General features: G+C 33.2%; 1 protein-coding gene across 1 annotated transcript in view; it reads left to right on the top strand.

Moving 5' to 3' along the window:
• Positions 1–1,583: 1,583 nt before the first annotated feature.
• LOC129005092 (dynein regulatory complex subunit 5-like) overlaps positions 1,584–24,368 on the top strand; it is a 55,622-nt gene continuing 32,837 nt past the window's right edge. Inside the window, exon 1 of the mRNA XM_054433887.1 lies at positions 1,584–1,612. The gene's annotated coding sequence lies outside the window, so the exon portion shown is untranslated. The remainder of the gene's footprint in view (positions 1,613–24,368) is intronic.

The following is a 24,368-nucleotide window of genomic DNA, read 5'->3' on the forward strand; positions in this document are numbered from 1 at the left end:
GAACCCGAGACATAAATCTCTACCAAAATCCGGCCATGGGAACCCTAAAAATATAGGGTTGAAAAAATTATCAAAATCACGTGTAATTACAGAGTACAACATGTGTAAATTCCACAAAAGGCACACAAAAGCGCACGATAAAAATCTCCAGAATTAATCTATATACTATATACTTTACTTTTAGCCCTGTACCATACATTTGTGTATGCTTAAGCATTATTTTAGCTATTCCAAATTCCAGAAATTTGTGCAAATTGAAGTATTTCATAGAAAATTTTACATGGAAATTGCTTTCCCTCACTCTTGTCCCTTTGGTGTCAATAAAATGTGTTAATAGAAAAGAATAATGCACAAACACTCAAATGATATAGTGATAATGTTTATTACTTAATGTACATAGATATCAAAGAAAAAAAATACAAAGAAGATTAGTTATAAATTAATGTTAAGGCATTACATCACTCTAGGTCTGAGTTGTTGTCAACGTCTTTATCCTTCTCAATGTCCATTTCATTCTCACAGCCGGCCTGCTGGCAGTGTCCACAAGCTCTTGTACAGGGTAAACCATTCTTCCGGCAACTGCAGCGTGTTGTTACACAACCAGAGGCACAATTACATCGTACCTTTGAAAGTAATGAGGCGGGAGCTGGTGGCAAGTCGCACATTAGAGGGTAATACTCATTATTTTTCTCCAACCATCCCCAGTCTTGTGGATTTGCAGCGTCACTATCTGATTTCCACACATGAACTTGATAATACACACGAAGTGAATGGTATTTTGTAGCAGATTTTGTAGGAGGTAATCGTTCTGGCGTGATGAAGCCTTTTGCTACAAATACCTTGTCACAGAGCATGCGGTGGCGGAGAGTTACTAGCTCTTCGTCAGGTTTCCTACGATAACCTATGAAATTTTGGTAGTTGACAATTTGGCCTTTTGAATTTTTAGCGTATTACAGACTTTGTAATCGGACACCCAATAAGATTTTTTTAAAGCAATTCTTCTTTGTGACTTTTTAGTCCATAGAACTGACACCCTACTGGACTGAGACAACGAGCACATCGTTGGACTGAGGTTGTTTGAACTTTGTCCTCTTCAGCTAGGGAAAGTATTGCAGATGCGGCAGAGACATGTATGTAACGAAAAAGTGTGTAAAGAAAATGTGAGAGAGGCGGAGATAAAATAGACAAATTTCAGCAACTTGCAATTTATATATATATATATATATACATATATATATATATATATATATATATATATATATATATATAAATTTGGAGGAATATTATTATTAGCATATAAAGGGATCTAAAAAAATCTGCCAACCATTTTACTGCCTACTTACAAGAAATAAATAGCTGCTTTACAATATGTGGGGAATACACTACTGTATTTGTCTATTGTAAAATATTGCATTTTGTTATGTTACAAAACCCCAAATTTCTCAGTGTTACCATGCTCGGATTTTGTCGGATTTTTGTTTATATATTGTCCTGTATGTATAATTTGAAAATATGGCTTAAATTTGCTTAAAGCAATTTTGCCCACCTCATAGTGTATTTTACCCGGACTATTTCTGTTTCAGGTAAAATGAGACTTTTGAAACCTCATTATGTAAGTATTACTTGTGATGTAGATAGTCATTTTATACGAGTGTCATTGAATGGTTGTAACATCCTGCATGGCCTTATAACACCACCCATGAACACAATAATTAGTATTGTTAGTTTATTCTATGCTTAACTATGAGACCTGGATTTTTATTGTCCTAGATAGCTGTTAACAACAGTTAGCTGTTCCCTCCCCTCAACCCTTCCACTGACATCACTGTATCATTGTCCTAGACATGTGGCAGGTAATGGAAGCACCAGGCGCCATCAAACCCCGGCACTTGACACACATATATGGATGTGTCCTAGACAGCTGGTGATAGTTGACGGATGAATGGATGGAAGTATAATTAATTACGGCTACTGATAACTGAGAATAATTTACGACTACTGAGGTCAACAGTCGGCTGCTCTCACTCGTTAAGGAAATCATTGTCCTAAACAGCCGGTGTTTGTTAATGGATGCAGGAAATGTAATTAATCGTTGCTACTGATAACTGAGGATTAATCAGGACTGCTGAGGACAACAGGCAGCTGCTCTCACACGTCAATGAATTGCTGTTCTCAACAGCTGGTGTTAGTTGATGTATGCAGGGAACGTATTTAATTACTGCTACTGCGTCGTAGAGCTGCTGCTTCCATATATGTTGAATGCTGAATGGTCGGTTTCAAATTTTCTTCGATTGGGGCATGGTGGTTTGTAAGCTCCGTAGTCTGGAAGCAGAGTGCTGTTGGCTGTTGTTGTTACTGTAACTGCATACCCACTTGCAAGTAGAACTCTCAACTCTTCAGCAAAAACATCTATATCATGGTAGGTTGAAAGTTGAACATCGTCGTACTGGACAAACTTCACCTTGAGAGACATAATTGTTGTATTGAGCTGAAGTTGCCTCTAGGAAGTCCGCAGAACGATTGAAGGCATAGGACTATCTTCTTGTATTTATAGGTAAAGTCCATCCCCCCCCTCCTAGCTACCCCCACCACTAATCTTTTTAAAGGGCCTCGTATTACACCATAAATATTTTCATCACAGAAATAATAGGGGTTCTACAATAAACGCAATTGTCAACACTTAGGCCGCACATGATGCAGCTGCAAAAATGCTTGCAAGGTAAAAACACAATTTCCCTCTCTGCGGACAAACATACTATGCACTCCGATCCTTGTTTTTGTACCGGTTCGTTTGTTCCTACGCCTTTGGTTGAGCTTCTCTTTTTAACTATCACATTTTTATTTATTCGCTTGGAATATTTGTTCACAAAGTCTTGCCCCTTGTTAACAATCACAAAGGGGCATCTTGGAAACCATCGTGCATGTTCTTGCCACGGATCATCTTCTTCTTGCCAATCCTTTAATCCTCCTCCACAGTAGTAACATATAGTTTCATCATTCTTCCCCGTGTAAAAAAAACCCTGCTTCGGATAATTCCCATTTGGAATTGTTTACGACAGAGTTATGTAAACTTTTTTCAAAAGAATTTAGCCTAGTTTGAAAGTGAGTATAGTTCGGAAAGGCAATTTTAATCTTCAAAATGGTTGCGGACATATTAAGAGAGTAGATGGCTTGCTGCAATCCAAATGATTAAAACCCAACTGTTAGCAACGTTTTATACGCAAAGAAGAGGGGTGGGGGTTAGCTCGTTTGTAATCGATTGTAAAAATGTTGTTTCTGATTTAGGTCAAGGTCATCCATATCAGTTTTTAAAAAATATCATGTTAGTATTTTAGACAAAATACTAACATGATAATTTATAATATTTTATTTATATACAATCATTTGTACAATATTCTTATTCTAACAACAGTGCAAAGAGAGTTCTGTAGAGTTGTTCCCACTAACTCCATGAGATACCAAATAGAGAGAGCCCGGTTCGATGCTGCGTAGATCCTCATTTTGTAACATGCTGACAAACCGTTTTGGAAGAAACATTTGGAACTTTGGTTCATCTCCTGGAGTAAAAGGTGCATCGCTTAAGGAGACTAGAATAGCGTCCCCAATAGATGTTTCCATTTTCTTCATTCTATGCACAATATAATGTTTTGGTTCCTTAAGTTCTGAACACTTTTTAGTAATTAAAACACTTGACTTTGAATGAGTGTTGAACTGATCAACAAGGTTCTGGAGTTGAGATGCCATCTTTATTGGTCAAGCTGTAGGTGTTTTCCTGTCCTAGGTTGGAACAATACTGATGTGTTGTCTGCACACTTTCCTCATATTTATACCCATCGATTCCCCCACTACCGCTGCTCTCCTTTTGGTTTAGGAATGATGCTATACGGTATGCATTTTTTAAAGCACATTGACCTTGACGATGACATTTGTTTTTGCCTGCAAGACAAATACCGTCATAACACATTTTAAAATTTGAGTCAATCGTTACATCAATCACGTTACCAATGGTATATTTTTGAATCCAGCTTCGTTTTTCCAAACCTTTAGTGTAAATACGGTTGAATTTCGCACAAAAGTGATACATTACATCATCGACAGTGTTGTAATCTAAAAATCCTTCATTCCATGCAATGTGATGAAAATTCCTAGTAACCCACTTATTAGTTAACTTGGCTTTAGAATTTAGTTTTTTAAAAGAATGTGGTGGTTTAAACATAAAGGGATAGACAACGTACGTTAATAAATCTAAAATTACTAACTCCTTAACAACATATTCATTTGTATTTCCACGAAAAGCTTGGAACTCAATCACACAGGGTTTCTCTTCTATTGTTTTAACTTTGTCTGAGAACCATACCCTCTGCTCCATGGTAAGAATGTCAAGTAACTGATTTCCACACCACGGTAGGTTTTATATTTATACCAGGCCGTACAGTTAAGGCGCGTTGATGTATATTTAACGTGGGCATCATCCCCAAGTAGGCCTACCCCACGAGTTTAAATTAGTTTTTTTATTTCAAACTAAAACACACTTAGATTGGATGTGTTTCTTCAATATTTTCTTTTACGTCATCCGTTGTAGTCTTATTGATCTCGTAGTCTTTTATACTCCGCCACATTTCAACCTCATAGGGGATTCGATTAAAAATTGATGTATCGATCGGTCCGTGTAGAATCTGGGAGTCAGGGTATTGATCCATAGCATCCACTAAATATTCTTTTATTACAGAGCTTGAAAATGTTAGTTGTTTCATGTATCTAGTTACAGGTGAGCGGCACAACTCAAAACATAAAATTCTTCTCTTGTTAGTTGAATCTTAATATCGTGTTTTGATAGGTCTCTGAAACGTATTTGCTGTCCTCCACGATACTTATAAATATCTATTTCTATGTCACAATCCAATAACCGAATAGCCGTTTTTTTTACCAAACATGTTTTTAGCCAAATAACATTCGATTAAGTGCAAATGTTTTATGAATGAGTCCCAAACATGCTCCGAAAAAAACAACATTTTTGCTCCATGATTTAAAATTGCGTTAGGTGTGTATGACAGGTCCTTCACTAATCCGATTGCAATGATCTTGTTCTAAGTTTAATGTAGATTATTTTTGTAGTTCGTTATATTTTAAGAAAAAAAAACGCACCGTTTTCAAGATATTTGTAAAATAGTAAAAAACGCCCCATTCCCCTCACTTTTCTCATAAACCTTCCTTCCCAAATCCGACACTCAAATCAGTGTAACTTTTTTGCACATATTAAGGGAGGTTTATTGAACAATTTGGCACTCAATAGAAACTTTTTTTATGGGTGTCCATGGATTTTCTCCATTTAAAAAGCAATTTTTTTTAATTTTAAGAAAAAATCACATTTACCCCCCAATATCTCCTGAACCGTTTATAGTAGATGGGTACTGTATGGTATCATTTTGTTCGAAATTTAATGTAGATTATTTTTGTATTTATTGTATTAAAAAAAAAAAACGCTCCATTTTTTAGGTATTTGCGAAAAAGTAAAAAAGTCCTATTTCCACCTCAATTTCTTTAAACCCTACTTCTCAAACCCGACACTCAAATCAGTGTAACTTTTTTACACATATTAAGGGAGGTCTATTGAACAATCTGGCACTCATTAAAAACTTTTTCTATGGGTGTTCATGGTTTTTCTCCATTAAAAAACAATTTTTTTTAGAATTTTAAGAAAAATCACATTTACCCCCCAATATCTCCTAAACCGTTTATAGTAGATAGGTATTGTATGGTATCATTTTGTTTGAAATTTAATGTAGATTATTTTTTTAATTCATTGTATTTTAAGAAAAACGCACCGTTTTTGAGGTATTTGCGAAAAAGTAAAAAAAGTCATATTTTCACCCCATTTTTACCCCCTCCCCCCCAAACCCGACACTCAAATCAATGTAACTTTTTTTTACATATTGAGGGAAGTGTATTCAACAATTTTGCACTGGTTTGAAACTTTTTTTTGGATGTCCCGGTTTGCTCTTTTTTTAAGCTAATTGCACTGTACTACACTGTATATGGCATCATTCAACTAACACTAGCTGTTTTGGACAGCAATTCATTGACGTGTGAGGGAGCCGACTTTTGTTCTCAGCAGTTAATCCTGATTAATCCTCAGTTATCAGTAGCCGTACTAACACCAGCTGTTGAGGACAGCAACTCATTGACGTGTGAGAGCAGCTGACTGTTTTCCTCAGCAGTCCTGATTAATCCTCAGTTATCAGTAGCAACGATTAATTACATTTCCTGCATCCATTAACAAACACCGGCTGTTTAGGACAATGATTTCCTTAACGAAGATAGTCCTATGCCTTCAATCGTTCTGCGGACTTCCTAGAGGCAACTTCAGCTCAATACAACAATTATGTCTCTCAAGGTGAAGTTTGTCCAGTACGACGATGTTCAACTTTCAACCTACCATGATATAGATGTTTTTGCTGAAGAGTTGAGAGTTCTACTTGCAAGTGGGTATGCAGTTACAGTAACAACAACAGCCAACAGCACTCTGCTTCCAGACTACGGAGCTTACAAACCACCATGCCCCAATCGAAGAAAATTTGAAACCGACCATTCAGCATTCAACATATATGGAAGCAGCAGCTCTACGACGAAGAACGATTCCAACACTTCTTAGATTTAACTTAGATTTAACTACTGTACATTATTATTACTATTGTTGATTGTAAAAAAATAAATGAATAAATAAAATAAAAAATATTCTGCACTATTTATCCATTAGTGCAGAATATTTTTTTAAAACAGATTCAGATGACCTTGACCTAATAACAATACCAACCAATCTACAACATACATCGCCAGAGTCGCTGCGTAATCCACGCTGCTCTACAATCTCAAAATACTTACCAATTACCTAATTATGACGTCACGGGATTACCCCCGTGTTTGGCTACTACTACCATTCAATACCTATCTACCATTAACGGGTAACGAGATATTGAGGGGTAAATGTGATTTTTTTTCTTTTAATTCTAAAAGTTGTTTTTTTAAATGAAGGAAAACTATGGATACCCATAAAAAAGTTCCTATTGAGTGCTAAATTATTCAATAGACCTCCCTTAATATGTGTAATAAAGTTACACTGATTAGAGTCTCTGATTTGGTAGGAGGGTTTTTCAAAAAGGAGGCTCGTAAAGGGTGCGTTTTTTTAATATAATGAATTACAAAGAAAAATCTTTATTGAATTTCAAACACAATCATACTATACAATACCTATACTATGAACGGTTGTAAAAATTGCAACTACATTCTAATAAAATAATAAAATACGATAAAAATGTTGATTTCCTTGTAAAAAATTGGCCACCATTTTCCAAAATGGCAGCTAACTTTAATATTGGAACATTCTGTAAACATGGTCTGTTTAAGATATAAATGCGATTTTAACAATTTTTTGTTCTTTGGATTTTCTCTATAAACTTATTCGTTTATGAGCTACAGGTTGTGGAATGTACACAGCAAGCCTTTTTTCCATAAGTGTAACACGTTGTAACTCCTAAACGAGTAGTTTTTAAGAGAAAATGTCAAAATTAAAATGTTTTTAAATTGCATTTGAATTCTAAAACAATCATAAACCACAGGGTATTCCATAAAAAATAACAAAGTTGTCGGCCATATTGGAAAATGGCAAACATATTTTTAAAATTGAAAATCATCCCAAAAAACATCTAAAAAGTAAAGGGGAGTGCTCCATAAGAAGTCAACTCTATAACTCATAATAAAAAAATTAGCTATAGGTTCACTTTACGTGAGACATCCTACAGGTTGTCCCGTAAGAACAGCCAAACTCCAGGAAATGGTTCTATGGGTCAAAATAAAAAGAAAATCAAGAATAAATTATTTCCCAAAATCGCTTCGTTAACCAGATATTTGCTATTTTGTTTTTTTACACATAAACATTATTTTATCTTTGAATTTTTTAACCGATCATTATGTAACTTGGTATGTATGTTGAGGTCAAATAGACTCTCGTTAGAAAAAGAATTATCTTAATCCAATTAAAAATTTCAAAATGGTGGCCATTTAAATTTTTTAAATTGAAATTGCAAAAAATGGCTAATTTTATGAAAAAATGTCAATAAAAATTTTATTTCGCTTTTAAAATAATGAAAATAATAAAAAAATAATGAAATATCACGATTTTTAGTTGTTAAATGAGGCAAACCTGAATAGCGTAGCCTTGATCATAATAATTTTACAACTAAAAATCGTTATAATTTAGTTATTTTTATTCGATCTTTTTGAGCTTGGTGTCGTTTGATAGGGAATTTCAAAACCAAAATAAAAGTGTTCATGAAATTTTTCATAAAATTAAAAGGAGTACGTGTAAGTTTGAATGAATCAAAAATATCAGGTTAGATAAAATTATTTGTGTAAGTAGTGGGTGAAGTGGCACTTTGCACGTGTTACACATTACCTATATTTTTCTTACAGTTACCCCCCTCCTCAATATCTCCTTAACCCCGTTCATAGTATAGATAGGTAGGCTATTGTAAGGTATCAATTTGTTCAAAATTTAATGTAGATTATTTTTGTAATTCATTGTATTTTAAGAAAAACGCGCCGTTTTTGAGGTATTTGCGAAAAAGTAAAATAGCTATTTACATTACAAGTGTAGTAAGAGCGTTTTTACTTCACGCAGGTGAATGTTGTGCAACGAGCGGAAGCGAGTTGCATAATTCACCTAAGTGATGTAAACAGCACGCTCTTGCTTTTAACATGGCGGGTTAGGTAAAAGTCCTATTTTCACCCCATTTTCTTTAAAACCTACTTCCCAAATCCGACACTCAAATCAGTTTAACTTTTTTACACATATTAAGGGAGATCTATTGAACAATCTCGCACTCATTAGAAACTTTTTCTATGTGTGTCCATGGGTTTTCTCCATTAATTTTTTTTTTATTTTAAGAAAAATCACATTTACCCCCCAATATCTCCTGAATCGTTTATAGTAGATAGGTATTGTATGGTATCATTTTGTTTGAAATTTAATGTAGATTATTTTTGTAATTCATTGTATTTCAAGAAAAAACGCACCGTTTTTGAGGTATTTGCGAAAAAGTAAAAAAAGTCATATTTTCACCCCATTTTCACCCCCTCCCCCCCAAACCCGACACTCAAATCAGTGTAACTTTTTTTACATATTGAGGGAAGTGTATTCAACAATTTTGCGTTGGTTTGAAACTTTTTTTTGATGTCCTGGTTTAGGTCTAATCGCACCGTACTAATAAGTATAATTAATTACGGCTCCTAACTAAGGATCAACGGTCTGCTGCTTTCAGCCTTGACACATGCATATCTTTGGAAGCTGATGGAATATAAAGGAACCGTGACCGTCAGTTAGAAAAATAATCATTACCGAGTTGGAAGATATAATTTGGCTGCTCTTGCTTCCTCTCTATGCACCATAAACACATACAAATGTATTATTGTCCTATATACAGCTGATCATAGTTTGGGTGCAGGAAATACAACCCATTACGCTTTCTGATTATTTAGGATCAAATAGGACAACTGATAACCAAACGAGAATAACAGAAGTTCACCTCACCTCACACTCACGGTATCATTGTCATCTGGTTGGTGATGGTGGTAAGCGATGGATGCAGGGTTTGCCATGAATTAGGATTGCCAATTACTGAGAATAACAATTAAGTGTTTCATTCCCTCCCTACTCCTCTCACACACACCAATATACCAATGACCTAGAGCGGATGTGAGATGGAGGGATGGAGCAGCTACCAGTGGTAGTTATTATCAGTGAGCAGTCATAATTAATTGATCCTAAGTAATCATAAGCCATCCACCAATTCAATCTGCTTTCTAGGTCCTAGACATTTTTTGGAGGTAGCTGATGATTGAAGGGGGGGGGGGTTAAGACTTAGGATTACGTTTGCTGGGTGTTCCCTTTCCCAAACACACGCACACCGATGCATCTGTCTGGTGTATGATTTGCGGTAGAGTAAAATTTCAAAATATATTGAAATAATGACTTTGATAATATCAAACAATTTACAGGAACGGGAAAGAAAAAAATTTAATTTACTCTTGGAATAACAAGAGTTTTATGAAAGTGATTTGAAATAAACGTTACCACCAAGCAATAAAAATTTCTATAACAGTCTGTCCTTTGACGGATGACTCAAAAGACTTATAGTAGGGTTAAACTCGCAGAATTTCGTAGTTAATAGGCTTATATGTTTAATGTCTTTAATCATCTGATGTTGGTTCGTAATTGGGACTGTGATGGTGGAGCAGCAACAGGCGCCCAGATTAAAAAATCTACCAAACCTATCGAGGATTGTGTTTTGTAAACTGATTCCATGTTTTCAAATGATCATATAATGGTTTTTGATTGGACTAGCAAATATATCGGTTTGATAGTTTAGGAGTTGGCCATAAAACACCGGATTTTGACAATGTTTATATTTGGTAAACTGATCCCTTGCGAGTCCAATTAACAAACAGTTGTTGGTACAAACCACACCGTTATATATGACAATGTTCAATCACCATCAAGGTGTCCTGATAAATATCTGGATCTCCTTATGCATTTTCATGTTTGATAAACTGATCCGTTGCAAGCCAATTTACAAACAGTTGTTGGTAGTTGGGACAAATCAGACCGTTATATATGACAATGTTGGACCAACAACAGGTGTCTTGATGAATATTTGGATCTCCTTATGTATTTTCATGTTTGATAAACTGATCCGTTGCAAGCCAATTTACAAACAGTTGTTGGTAGTTGGGACAAATCCATCGATCTCTAAATCAGACCGTTATATATGACAATGTTGGACCAACAACATGTGTCTTGATAAATATTTGGATCTCCTTATGTATTTTCATGTTTGATAAACTGATCCGTTGCAAGCCAATTTACAAACAGTTGTTGGTAGTTGGGACAAATCCATCGATCTCTATTATAGAGATCGATGGACAAATCAGACCGTTATATAAATTAACAAACAGTAGTTGGTACAGATCAAACCGTTATATGTGGCAATATTAAATCACCAACAAGTAGATATAATAGGACAATATGACCTCACTTTCGGCGTTTTTGGACCCAGGACTTTTGAAATTTTTTTGCGAAAAACCCCCAAAATAGGTATAATATGATGGTTTTACCCCATTTTTGGTGTTTTAGAGGCTATATGGGGGCATTTTTTGGTTAAAAAATGTTAATAATACTGAAAAAACAAGCCTGGAAAATGGCTCATTTTTTTGGCCACTTTTTTAAAGACCCGGCTCTCGGCACGCGAACTCGGGTGCGCCCCTAACCCATAGGCACACTTCTGATCCCCAGCGATGACAAACTAAAAGTCTTATGAAAAAATGTTTGAAACAAAATTTGAGGAACATCTAATCATCTATACTTCTTCTACTGAAAGTTTTTCTCTGATTGAAAAATAAAAAAAATCCTCGCTTACTCACTTTTTCATGTTTACTCAAAGTAACCTTTTTATATTTTCCATAATTAATAATTACACACTGGCACAAATTAAATTATATTTATATTGTATTAAACAGTAGTTCATGTAGAATTTTAATACATAAATTTCATGCTATAAATATTTTTATTAGAAGCTAGACAAACATGTAAGTGATAGGAGGCGCATCACTTTGAACATCGTCACGCCTCCGACAGTGCCGTGCTGGTAACACCTGGAGTTTGAAACCATTGCTATTGCTGAAATTATATTATAACACATTTACATACAAAAGAAACTGGTAAATGGTTTTAAATTTTTAAACTTTTTTATGCTTTATGTAGAAGGCCATGTAGTATGTAGGCTGGAATTTTAGCTGTTTTGTTGTATATCAAGCCTTTTTGAGATATGAATATTTGTAAACAATAAAGCAGACCTTTATTTACTAATGCTGATATTATATTACAATGCATTGGCATACAAATGAAAACGGTTTGATTTATTTGTACTCATATAAAATAATATAATTCTTTTGAGTTATAGGGATGTCTGGTGATTAAATCACAAATTTAGAACATTTATAATGGACTTTTAAAATAATGGAATTAAGTATAGACTTATAACATTTTCATGATAACTGTTTGATTTATTTGTACTCATTTAAAATAATGTTAAAATAGTATTTGATTTTTATGTTGTATTATTGTTTTTTATCAAAAGTTGAAACCTATGTAGTGTGCTTAAATGTTTATTTACTGTTTTTCTGTATCTCAAGCCAATAGATAGAATAGGACAAAGAGGTGTTTTTGGTGTTTTACCTATGAGAATAACATGGGGAGATTTTAAGCCACATTTAAAAATCGTGCTTACTCTCTATACATTTCTATGCAAATGTCCATCTCCAAAAATATTTCCAATCCCCATTATTCTTTGTATCATGTGAGATTTGCACCAGTTGGTTTGAAATATTTATAAATATAACGTGTTGCTGGAATTGCCTTAAATGGCAATAAACATGTAGTCTTGGGACCTCTGGTAAAATATTGGATTTTTCCTAGTTTGGACTAAATATTTGTGAAAAATTGAAAAAAAATATGTTTTATACTCAACTATTTTAGGGTCTTGAAACATGTATTACCGAGGAATCAGGCAAATATTTCGTGCCGAAATTATATTTTTACCTTATGTGAGGACTTGGATTTACTATTTAAACTTAGTCCTGCTCCACAGTATTATTGCAGGCTTGCTTCTCGTCCCAAGTGGTGAATTGTGTACAGTTTATGCGTGGTGCAAAGACTGGGTTTTCTTTTTAGTTGTGACCAGCTCATTCCTAAGATGCTAGATGGTATCCACTTTGCCTCTGAACATAAGCAAATTGTAATCTTCAGTTTAGGACTTAAAATTAATGTCGGATGCGATGCCTCTTTAATCGGAAGTTTGGGGTGTGATGAGCTCAACCCCTATCACCAATATCAGCATAGATCCATTGAACTATTATGTGTTATTGTACTTTGTGCTGATTAATATGTGTTTGGTAAATTAGCATGGCACAACACAAAATCCCACATCTTGCTAATCGTAGTTGGTAGTTTAACTTAGCAACGATAATAACAAATTATTATGTCATTGCATTATTATGTCATGTCGGGGGTCTATTTGGTGGTCAAAGTAGAAGTAGGGAGCATTGACTTTCTACAATCATGATGAGATATCCAGCTAGAGCCTCAGACTGTAATAAAAAAATAGATGAAAATGTAAACTCTAAAGGCCCTGACCATGTTGTATACTTCCAGGCTGGAACAACCTTTACTTGGAATATTGTATATAAATTATTTGTTTACATAAGACTCTTGTAGTGAATGTACTCTTTGATGAAAATACAAAATAAAGATGAAAACTACTTTATGCAAAGAAGAGAAATTAATTGTGAAGGGTAGCTACAAACAATTGCATTTTAGTGAGCAATGAAAGTTGCTATAATTATTGGGATTGTTTTTGGTAAGTTTATAGATATGCATTGTGTTTACAGGAATTAATCATAGTGGGGATGCCATTTACATCGAGACATATCGATTTAGTTAAAGTGATAAAACGAAGACCATGATAGTGGTGGATAAAGATTTTATTTGTTGAGCAATCGATATGAGAAGGAGTTTCTTGTTAAACAATAACCTGGAAAACCAATACAACATAATGCACTGTCATCCCTCATTGGTATTGTAACTTACAAGCTCTGTTGTTCTTTACTCATTTTCAAAAACATATAAATTATAAAATAAGCCATTTTGTTGTTTATTTTACTGTTATGTATTGTAAGTGTATATATTGAAATAAATGGTTAAATAAATGTAAGTTGAAAAATGAGCCTTATTTTGTCACTAGTTTATTTACATTGATTTGAATCACATTTTTGAACTAACAGATGATTAAATTATTAATTGCATAACATTTGAAACATAGAGATACAACATTTACATTATTAACTGGAAACTATAGATCTATATTATTGTATGAACATAATTTCTGTATTTCATATATGTAAAAGCAATGAGACCATGCTAAATTACAGGATTCAATAACAAAGGAAGCTGATATTGTGCTATATACCTGAGGGTGTAAATATAGAGGTGGGCATTTCCATAGAGACCTAATGACGAATTAGAATGTGAAAGTTCTATGGTAGAAATATCAAGTATGCAAGAGTGATCATCAGAGGTAACATGGTCATCAGGCAATTCATAGAGAGGGGTCAGTCAGGTTGAACTAGTATATTGCAGTGATTCATCCAATATAGAAACAATAGTTACAAATAACCAAAACCAATTACTGAATATTGTAGTTACCAGTTTTCCTATCCTACTGTTAAAATATGAACCTCATTTTAATATGAGTTGGTGAGTTCATGCCCGGTAACATGAATGTAATAATGGTTCTAAATGTATTTATCTTATTTTATGGTAGATTTCACTATGTGTGCTTACTCTATGGTAAAATTCTTTGAGATCATTTAATATTTAACACACTTAGATTAGTGAATAAATCATCAAAGTGCGACATAAATATGCTGGGTGAAACGTATTCAAACTTGCTTCCAGTTTATCTATTAAAGGATTGTCAAACGTCTCGGTTTTGCTAACTATGACCTGGTGTCCCGAAAAGGGCTCTTAAGACCATAAGATGACAATAGATAAAGTTTGGACTATTGACTGTGATGTGAATTTATGCATACTTTGTCATACAAATTTTACACTATAGTATTTTTACGAGTTCTGACTGTGACTGTGATGAGAATTTGTGTGTATTTCATCACATAAATTTCACACTATTTTCACTCATTTCACACCACTATTATGATGTGTTGTGCCTGCATGAGTGTGTTGAGCCATGAATATCATAGACTACCAAGCTATAAGGACGTATGCTAGAACTGATCTAACCTCTGCCAAACCCTGAATACGAGCCTGGAGGCACAGACTTTGGACCAAGGATCAATAATTGTAAATAGACAAACCTGTGTGATAGGATATAGAACACTGAAAAATACAAATGTTAGAAACTTTAGTCTTTTACTTATTTACCCTTACCACCCTCTGTTTTGGAGGAAACTGCCTTACAACCAACATTATGAAGATTGCATTAATACTCATGATCTTGGTCATTATAAAATTTATCAAACATAAATCCGTATTTGCCATTATTCATAGACCTTTCCTTGTCTATTATGAAAAAGCTATCCAACACTGGTGGTAAAGACTTTTATATTGATGAAATGAAAAGTCATTATTAATATGATTGTTAAATATAAGGTTTAAAATTTATATTGCCTTGTTTGGATAATATTAGAAAATGTACGTTATCGCATAAATGTTTGCGTACTTTCTATGTAAAAGCAGTTAATATTTTTATGTTGACCCATTGAGAGAAATTGTATACTATTTGTACTATAAAAAGTCTATTCATGCATATCAGTCCAGTAAAAGTTCTGTTACAATCCAGTCATAGGTCAGTCTCAATTGCATCCATAGTTTCTCAGTCAACCTGTCAGTCATTTGGTTACAGTCTGTTTTCTAACTCTTCATTAACCAATATTACATAACATTTTTTATTTAAAACACAATATTCTAAAAAATTTTCATTGGCCAGTTGTTGTTGATTGTTATAAACAGTACTTGATATACAAACACATACGTTGTCATCAGTCAGGCGTCCAAACAATTAAAAAATATCGTTGAGAAGAAATCGGTTGTTGTATTTAACAACATAAAGGTCGATTCACAAACGGTATGTAATAGTTTAATCACGTCACAGTGTATACAACAACTGACTGTGACTGTGATGTGAATTTGATTAGTTGTGTGAAATGTGTGAAAATAGTGTGAAATTTTTGAAATTGCTTCCAGTTTATATGTTGTCATTAAGCAAGCGTTTAAAAATCCAACAATATCGTTGAGAAGAAACCAGCTGTTGTATTTGACGACATAAAAATCAATTCACACATAACACGCACAGTTCAATCACATCAGTTACGACACAGTGTATACACCAACTGACTGTGACTGTGATGTGAATTTGTGTGTACTTCGTCACACAAATTTTACACAAATTTCACACATATTTCACATATTTCACACAAATATGATATTTCACACAAACTATCATGATATTTGTGTGAAATGTGTGAAATATGTGTGAAATTTGTGTACGTGATTAAACTATTACATACCGTTTGTGAATCGACCTTTATGTTGTTAAATACAACAACCGATTTCTTCTCAACGATATTTTTTAATTGTTTGGACGCCTGACTGATGACAACGTATGTGTTTGTATATCAAGTACTGTTTATAACAATCAACAACAACTGGCCAATGAAAATTTTATAGAATATTGTGTTTTAAATAAAAAATGTTATGTAATATTGGTTAATGAAGAGTTAGAAAACAGACTGTAACCAAATGACTGACAGGTTGACTGAGAAACTATGGATGCAATTGAGACTGACCTATGACTGGATTGTAACAGAACTTTTACTGGACTGATATGCATGAATAGACTTTTTATAGTACAAATAGTATACAATTTCTCTCAATGGGTCAACATAAAAATATTAACTGCTTTTACTTAGACAGTACGCAAACATTTATGCGATAACGTACATTTTCTAATATTATCCAAACAAGACAATATAAATTTTAAACCTTATAGTTAACAATCATATTAATAATGACTTTTCATTTCATCAATATAAAAGTCTTTACCACCAGTGTTGGATAGCTTTTTCATAATAGACAAGGAAAGGTCTATGAATAATGGCAAATACGGATTTATGTTTGATAAATTTTATAATGACCAAGATCATGAGTATTAATGCAATCTTCATAATGTTGGTTGTAAGGCAGTTTCCTCCAAAACAGAGGGTGGTAAGGGTAAATAAGTAAAAGACTAAAGTTTCTAACATTTGTATTTTTCAGTGTTCTATATCCTATCACACAGGTTTGTCTATTTACAATTATTGATCCTTGGTCCAAAGTCTGTGCCTCCAGGCTCGTATTCAGGGTTTGGCAGAGGTTAGATCAGTTCTAGCATACGTCCTTATAGCTTGGTAGTCTATGATATTCATGGCTCAACACACTCATGCAGGCACAACACATCATAATAGTGGTGTGAAATGAGTGAAAATAGTGTGAAATTTATGTGATGAAATACACACAAATTCTCATCACAGTCACAGTCAGAACTCGTAAAAATACTATAGTGTAAAATTTGTATGACAAAGTATGCATAAATTCACATCACAGTCAATGGTCCAAACTTTATCTATTGTCATCTTATGGTCTTAAGAGCCCTTTTCGGGACACCAGGTCATAGTTAGCAAAACCGAGACGTTTGACAATCCTTTAATAGATAAACTGGAAGCAAGTTTTAATACGTTTCACCCAGCATATTTATATCGCACTTTGATGATTTATTCACTAATCTAAGTGTGTTAAATATTAAATGATCTCAAAGAATTTTACCATAGAGTAAGCACACATAGTGAAATCTACCATAAAATAAGATAAATACATTTAGAACCATTATTACATTCATGTTACCGGGCATGAACTCACCAACTCATATTAAAATGAGGTTCATATTTTAACAGTAGGATAGGAAAACTGGTAACTACAATATTCAGTAATTGGTTTTGGTTATTTGTAACTATTGTTTCTATATTGGATGAATCACTGCAATATACTAGTTCAACCTGACTGACCCCTCTCTATGAATTGCCTGATGACCATGTTACCTCTGATGATCACTCTTGCATACTTGATATTTCTACCATAGAACTTTCACATTCTAATTCGTCATTAGGTCTCTATGGAAATGCCCACCTCTATATTTACACCCTCAGGTATATAGCACAATATCAGCTTCCTTTGTTATTGAATCCTGTAATTTAGCATGGTCTCATTGCTTTTACATATATGAAATACAGAAATTATGTTCATACAATAATATAGATCTATAGTTTCCAGTTAATAATGTAAATGTTGTATCTCTATGTTTCAAATGTTATGCAATTAATAATTTAATCATCTGTTAGTTCAAAAATGTGATTCAAATCAATGTAAATAAACTAGTGACAAAATAAGGCTCATTTTTCAACTTACATTTATTTAACCATTTATTTCAATATATACACTTACAATACATAACAGTAAAATAAACAACAAAATGGCTTATTTTATAATTTATATGTTTTTGAAAATGAGTAAAGAACAACAGAGCTTGTAAGTTACAATACCAATGAGGGATGACAGTGCATTATGTTGTATTGGTTTTCCAGGTTATTGTTTAACAAGAAACTCCTTCTCATATCGATTGCTCAACAAATAAAATCTTTATCCACCACTATCATGGTCTTCGTTTTATCACTTTAACTAAATCGATATGTCTCGATGTAAATGGCATCCCCACTATGATTAATTCCTGTAAACACAATGCATATCTATAAACTTACCAAAAACAATCCCAATAATTATAGCAACTTTCATTGCTCACTAAAATGCAATTGTTTGTAGCTACCCTTCACAATTAATTTCTCTTCTTTGCATAAAGTAGTTTTCATCTTTATTTTGTATTTTCATCAAAGAGTACATTCACTACAAGAGTCTTATGTAAACAAATAATTTATATACAATATTCCAAGTAAAGGTTGTTCCAGCCTGGAAGTATACAACATGGTCAGGGCCTTTAGAGTTTACATTTTCATCTATTTTTTTTATTACAGTCTGAGGCTCTAGCTGGATATCTCATCATGATTGTAGAAAGTCAATGCTCCCTACTTCTACTTTGACCACCAAATAGACCCCCGACATGACATAATAATGCAATGACATAATAATTTGTTATTATCGTTGCTAAGTTAAACTACCAACTACGATTAGCAAGATGTGGGATTTTGTGTTGTGCCATGCTAATTTACCAAACACATATTAATCAGCACAAAGTACAATAACACATAATAGTTCAATGGATCTATGCTGATATTGGTGATAGGGGTTGAGCTCATCACACCCCAAACTTCCGATTAAAGAGGCATCGCATCCGACATTAATTTTAAGTCCTAAACTGAAGATTACAATTTGCTTATGTTCAGAGGCAAAGTGGATACCATCTAGCATCTTAGGAATGAGCTGGTCACAACTAAAAAGAAAACCCAGTCTTTGCACCACGCATAAACTGTACACAATTCACCACTTGGGACGAGAAGCAAGCCTGCAATAATACTGTGGAGCAGGACTAAGTTTAAATAGTAAATCCAAGTCCTCACATAAGGTAAAAATATAATTTCGGCACGAAATATTTGCCTGATTCCTCGGTAATACATGTTTCAAGACCCTAAAATAGTTGAGTATAAAACATATTTTTTTCAATTTTTCACAAATATTTAGTCCAAACTAGGAAAAATCCAATATTTTACCAGAGGTCCCAAGACTACATGTTTATTGCCATTTAAGGCAATTCCAGCAACACGTTATATTTATAAATATTTCAAACCAACTGGTGCAAATCTCACATGATACAAAGAATAATGGGGATTGGAAATATTTTTGGAGATGGACATTTGCATAGAAATGTATAGAGAGTAAGCACGATTTTTAAATGTGGCTTAAAATCTCCCCATGTTATTCTCATAGGTAAAACACCAAAAACACCTCTTTGTCCTATTCTATCTATTGGCTTGAGATACAGAAAAACAGTAAATAAACATTTAAGCACACTACATAGGTTTCAACTTTTGATAAAAAACAATAATACAACATAAAAATCAAATACTATTTTAACATTATTTTAAATGAGTACAAATAAATCAAACAGTTATCATGAAAATGTTATAAGTCTATACTTAATTCCATTATTTTAAAAGTCCATTATAAATGTTCTAAATTTGTGATTTAATCACCAGACATCCCTATAACTCAAAAGAATTATATTATTTTATATGAGTACAAATAAATCAAACCGTTTTCATTTGTATGCCAATGCATTGTAATATAATATCAGCATTAGTAAATAAAGGTCTGCTTTATTGTTTACAAATATTCATATCTCAAAAAGGCTTGATATACAACAAAACAGCTAAAATTCCAGCCTACATACTACATGGCCTTCTACATAAAGCATAAAAAAGTTTAAAAATTTAAAACCATTTACCAGTTTCTTTTGTATGTAAATGTGTTATAATATAATTTCAGCAATAGCAATGGTTTCAAACTCCAGGTGTTACCAGCACGGCACTGTCGGAGGCGTGACGATGTTCAAAGTGATGCGCCTCCTATCACTTACATGTTTGTCTAGCTTCTAATAAAAATATTTATAGCATGAAATTTATGTATTAAAATTCTACATGAACTACTGTTTAATACAATATAAATATAATTTAATTTGTGCCAGTGTGTAATTATTAATTATGGAAAATATAAAAAGGTTACTTTGAGTAAACATGAAAAAGTGAGTAAGCGAGGATTTTTTTTATTTTTCAATCAGAGAAAAACTTTCAGTAGAAGAAGTATAGATGATTAGATGTTCCTCAAATTTTGTTTCAAACATTTTTTCATAAGACTTTTAGTTTGTCATCGCTGGGGATCAGAAGTGTGCCTATGGGTTAGGAGCGCACCCGAGTTCGCGTGCCGAGAGCCGGGTCTTTAAAAAAGTGGCCAAAAAAATGAGCCATTTTCCAGGCTTGTTTTTTCAGTATTATTAACATTTTTTAACCAAAAAATGCCCCCATATAGCCTCTAAAACACCAAAAATGGGGTAAAACCATCATATTATACCTATTTTGGGGGTTTTTTCGCAAAAAAATTTCAAAAGTCCTGGGTCCAAAAACGCCGAAAGTGAGGTCATATTGTCCTATTATATCTACTCCAACAGGTGTCCTGATAAATATATGGATCTCCTTATGCATCTATTTTTGGTTTCCCCTGTATATATACAGTCATCAGTCATCATGTATGTAATCAGGCGATATTACTGTTTGTTGTATATTTTATGCCTATGAAATCTAACACACTTCAATCATTATAGAATTATATTGTTTTCATTAATAACAACAAGATTTACTACACGCTATAGTTTTAGAATAACTGAACTTGTTCATATTCACTGATCTTAGGTATATACTCAGAAAACATATTTTATTGAATTTTAAAAATACAGTAAAATAATTTATATTGATTGAACTAGATGATTAAGCTGACGAGACACAGAAAATGTGTATTGTTATTAGAGTCGGGAGGAATCGATCAACAGAATCACCACAATAGAATCGTCAAAAGCACGGATGGTGACCCAATGTGATTGGTTTACGCTATGGAATAAGCCACAGAAAAGTAAGATAGATAAGCAGATTTTCAGATTCAATTGAGGTTTGTCGCTCATTCGTCATACTGCATGTTTATTACACGTTTTATTAACCGACTTCCCCACTACCAACAAAAAAAGGAGGTTCTCAATTTGTCTGTGGCGATATTTTTTTTTTCTCTGTATGTTCACCAATTTCTCTGTGATTCTCTTACCGATCAGTGTGGTTCCACCACCAAAATAACCAGGAGAGTTTCTATTTGGTACCTTATATATTATGTTTAAGTATAATATTTGTTTCGGTGAAAAATTCTGAAAACCTTAAATATTCAACATTCATTTTGTTTACATTTGTGCACATTGTTTACATTTGTGCAGAGAAGGCAATAAATAATAATAACATTCCTACAGCTGTTAGTTGAAACCATTTAAAAGACACAGACAATTTCTTCATGAAACAGTTGCTTCATATTGATCAATAAACTATTTCTTGCCATGAAGCCTAAATTAATTACATTGAGAAAAATGCATTTTGTTTTGGTTACTATAAAAAATGTATTTTAACGTTTGACCTGATTTGTGTATACAGTAATTATGTTTTTAGTATTGAATATTCTGACTTACAAAAACATACATTTTTCAGTGAATAGCTGTATGATAATGACAAATAAAGGTGTATTGTGAAAACCACAGCATTCGTAAAACAGGTATAAATATAAATCAAATGCAATTATTCCTTACACGACCTAAGAAGTGTGACAGTGCATAATCGTCAATTGTCTTAAAAGTGTTGAATATTTTAATTACTAAACATGCATTTGCAGATGTGGAATGTTTATTGATATTCTCTACCCAGTTACTATAACATATCAATACTATTTTATGCCTGCTTCGGAAAGTCCTAGAGGAAGATGATTTGCAATTTCAACTAGGCTATATCTTGAGCAAACAAAACCCCCTACATGACTTACACCACTTTTAGCTGAACCAATCTTTCATATAATATTTTCCAAAGGTACTATACGAAAGGTTCTATGGTGTTAACGACCAATTTTCCACTTTTGAGAGATTTTTTAGTGCTGGTAGCTGAGGAATAACTTTATTTTGTTCCAAAAGGCTTGAGACGTTACTGTATTTCTTTTTATAATGTAGAAGTACACCGATTGCAAAGAAACGATGATGTCTGACATTTCAATGTATCTAGAAAAGACAATTAGTTTTTCATTAGGCCTAATGTAATGGACAACTCTTTCTTTCTTAATATCTAAATATGTTTATTTTCATACCCATTGATTATGTAACCTGAACAGGTGACTCAAGCAGTTTTAAAATAATGATTTTTCTGTGGAACGTTTGATTGTTTCAAACAGTTTTGCTTATCAAAAAACCTCAAGTAATTAATACCGGTACATAAAAACTATACGGTCACTAAAAATCATGAAATAATTTATTTTTGTAAACAAATACAACCGACTTCAAACGCTCTAAAAAGAATGAAATAATTTAAATAAAGTTAACTTTTGTATTTGGCAAGCTCACGTATTTCAAGTCGGCGCGGTTCAAACTGCAAATATGATTGAAATTAAATATTGTGTGTGTATTTTGAAAATCAATAAATTGTAGCTGGATAACATAAATATATAAAAAACATACTGAACTGTTTTGTTTATATATTAAAGGAAATATTTTCTTGTATTTTATGTTTACTTCAGAATAAATGCATTATGAAAATAACACACACAAATGTTCTATATGAATAGGAAAATAATTTAGTTTGATATTATGATAGGGAAAAGAAGCTAGTTTAGTATTAAAACGTTACATTTCCAAGTTAGAAACATTTAAATGCGTTATAATCTTTTTAAAGATACTCGTTAATACCACTATAATGCCGATCTCTGATTACGGTAATAAAATAACACTTAACGCATAACTATGAAAAAGACATGCAGATTAACACCTTTAGTTATAGATAGTCACCTGCAATATGGACACCCTCTTTCAATTTTGTATCAAAAATCATAATAGAGCCGCGCCGAATTGAAATACGTGAGCTTGCCTAATACAAAAGTTAACTTTATTGAAATTATTTCATTCTTTTTAGAGCGTTTGAAGTCGGTTGTATTTTTTTACAAAAATAAATTATAACAAACCCTCTTTTGTTATAAAGTTTGGGACTTATTATTTAATTGTGTAGTATAGTTCCTTTAATATTAAGTACCTGGGGACCGAGCTTTGCTCAAGAAACTTTATCACTACACTATACTCTGAGAGTATTCTTTGGTCAATGTAATTCTATTCCAAAAATAATAATTTGTGGTATATTTTTTCTTGACATCTATTTAACTTCTATTAAAATAATAATATTATAATTTACTGAAATGATGAGATAGAAGAGTTTTGAAAAATTTGTTTGGTTCCCCTAAACGGTCCAAACTATAGAAATTACCCAGTATTTTTCACGCTGATTACCTAGGAAAGTGCTTCAAGAGCTTTCTGCGCATGCGCAAGCTGAGGTACCCGTGGGTACAGAACGTCGAGTTACTTATGTCTTAAAATGTAAACAAAATGACAACAATGGCGGAATGTTTTCTCGTAAGGCCCATGTTAAATTTTTAAAAGTTTGTACTCATATTATGGTGAAAATAGATTTTTCCTGGCTATACCACTGGTCTAGAACTTATTTTTGAAACAGAACTTAGTAATTCCGTAAATATAAACGATTTTGTTAGGGCCGATTCCCAGATCGAAGTAACAATTATTCAAACTTTACTCGTATTATATATAGGGTTTCCTGGTGTTAGTTTTACATACTTTTCACTCATATCCCTATATAAATTTGTTCAGTTTTTATTCTAGCCTTGTAGTTTCTCTCTTTAAATGACACACCATACAGACTCCGTTTTCGTATAGCTTGGGGAGGAAGTTTTGATGTAGCCTCGGTCACCCCGAGTAACACAATTCCCTCAGATTAACGTCAGCACCGAGCATCACGCAACCGTCGACGTCACGCAATAACACACACTGTCCACGCCACTTCACCAC

This window comes from Macrosteles quadrilineatus, unplaced genomic scaffold, assembly GCF_028750875.1.
Source record: "Macrosteles quadrilineatus isolate MER2022 unplaced genomic scaffold, UCM_ALF_1.0 Scaffold_15__1_contigs__length_3749704, whole genome shotgun sequence".
NCBI lineage: Eukaryota > Metazoa > Arthropoda > Insecta > Hemiptera > Cicadellidae > Macrosteles > Macrosteles quadrilineatus.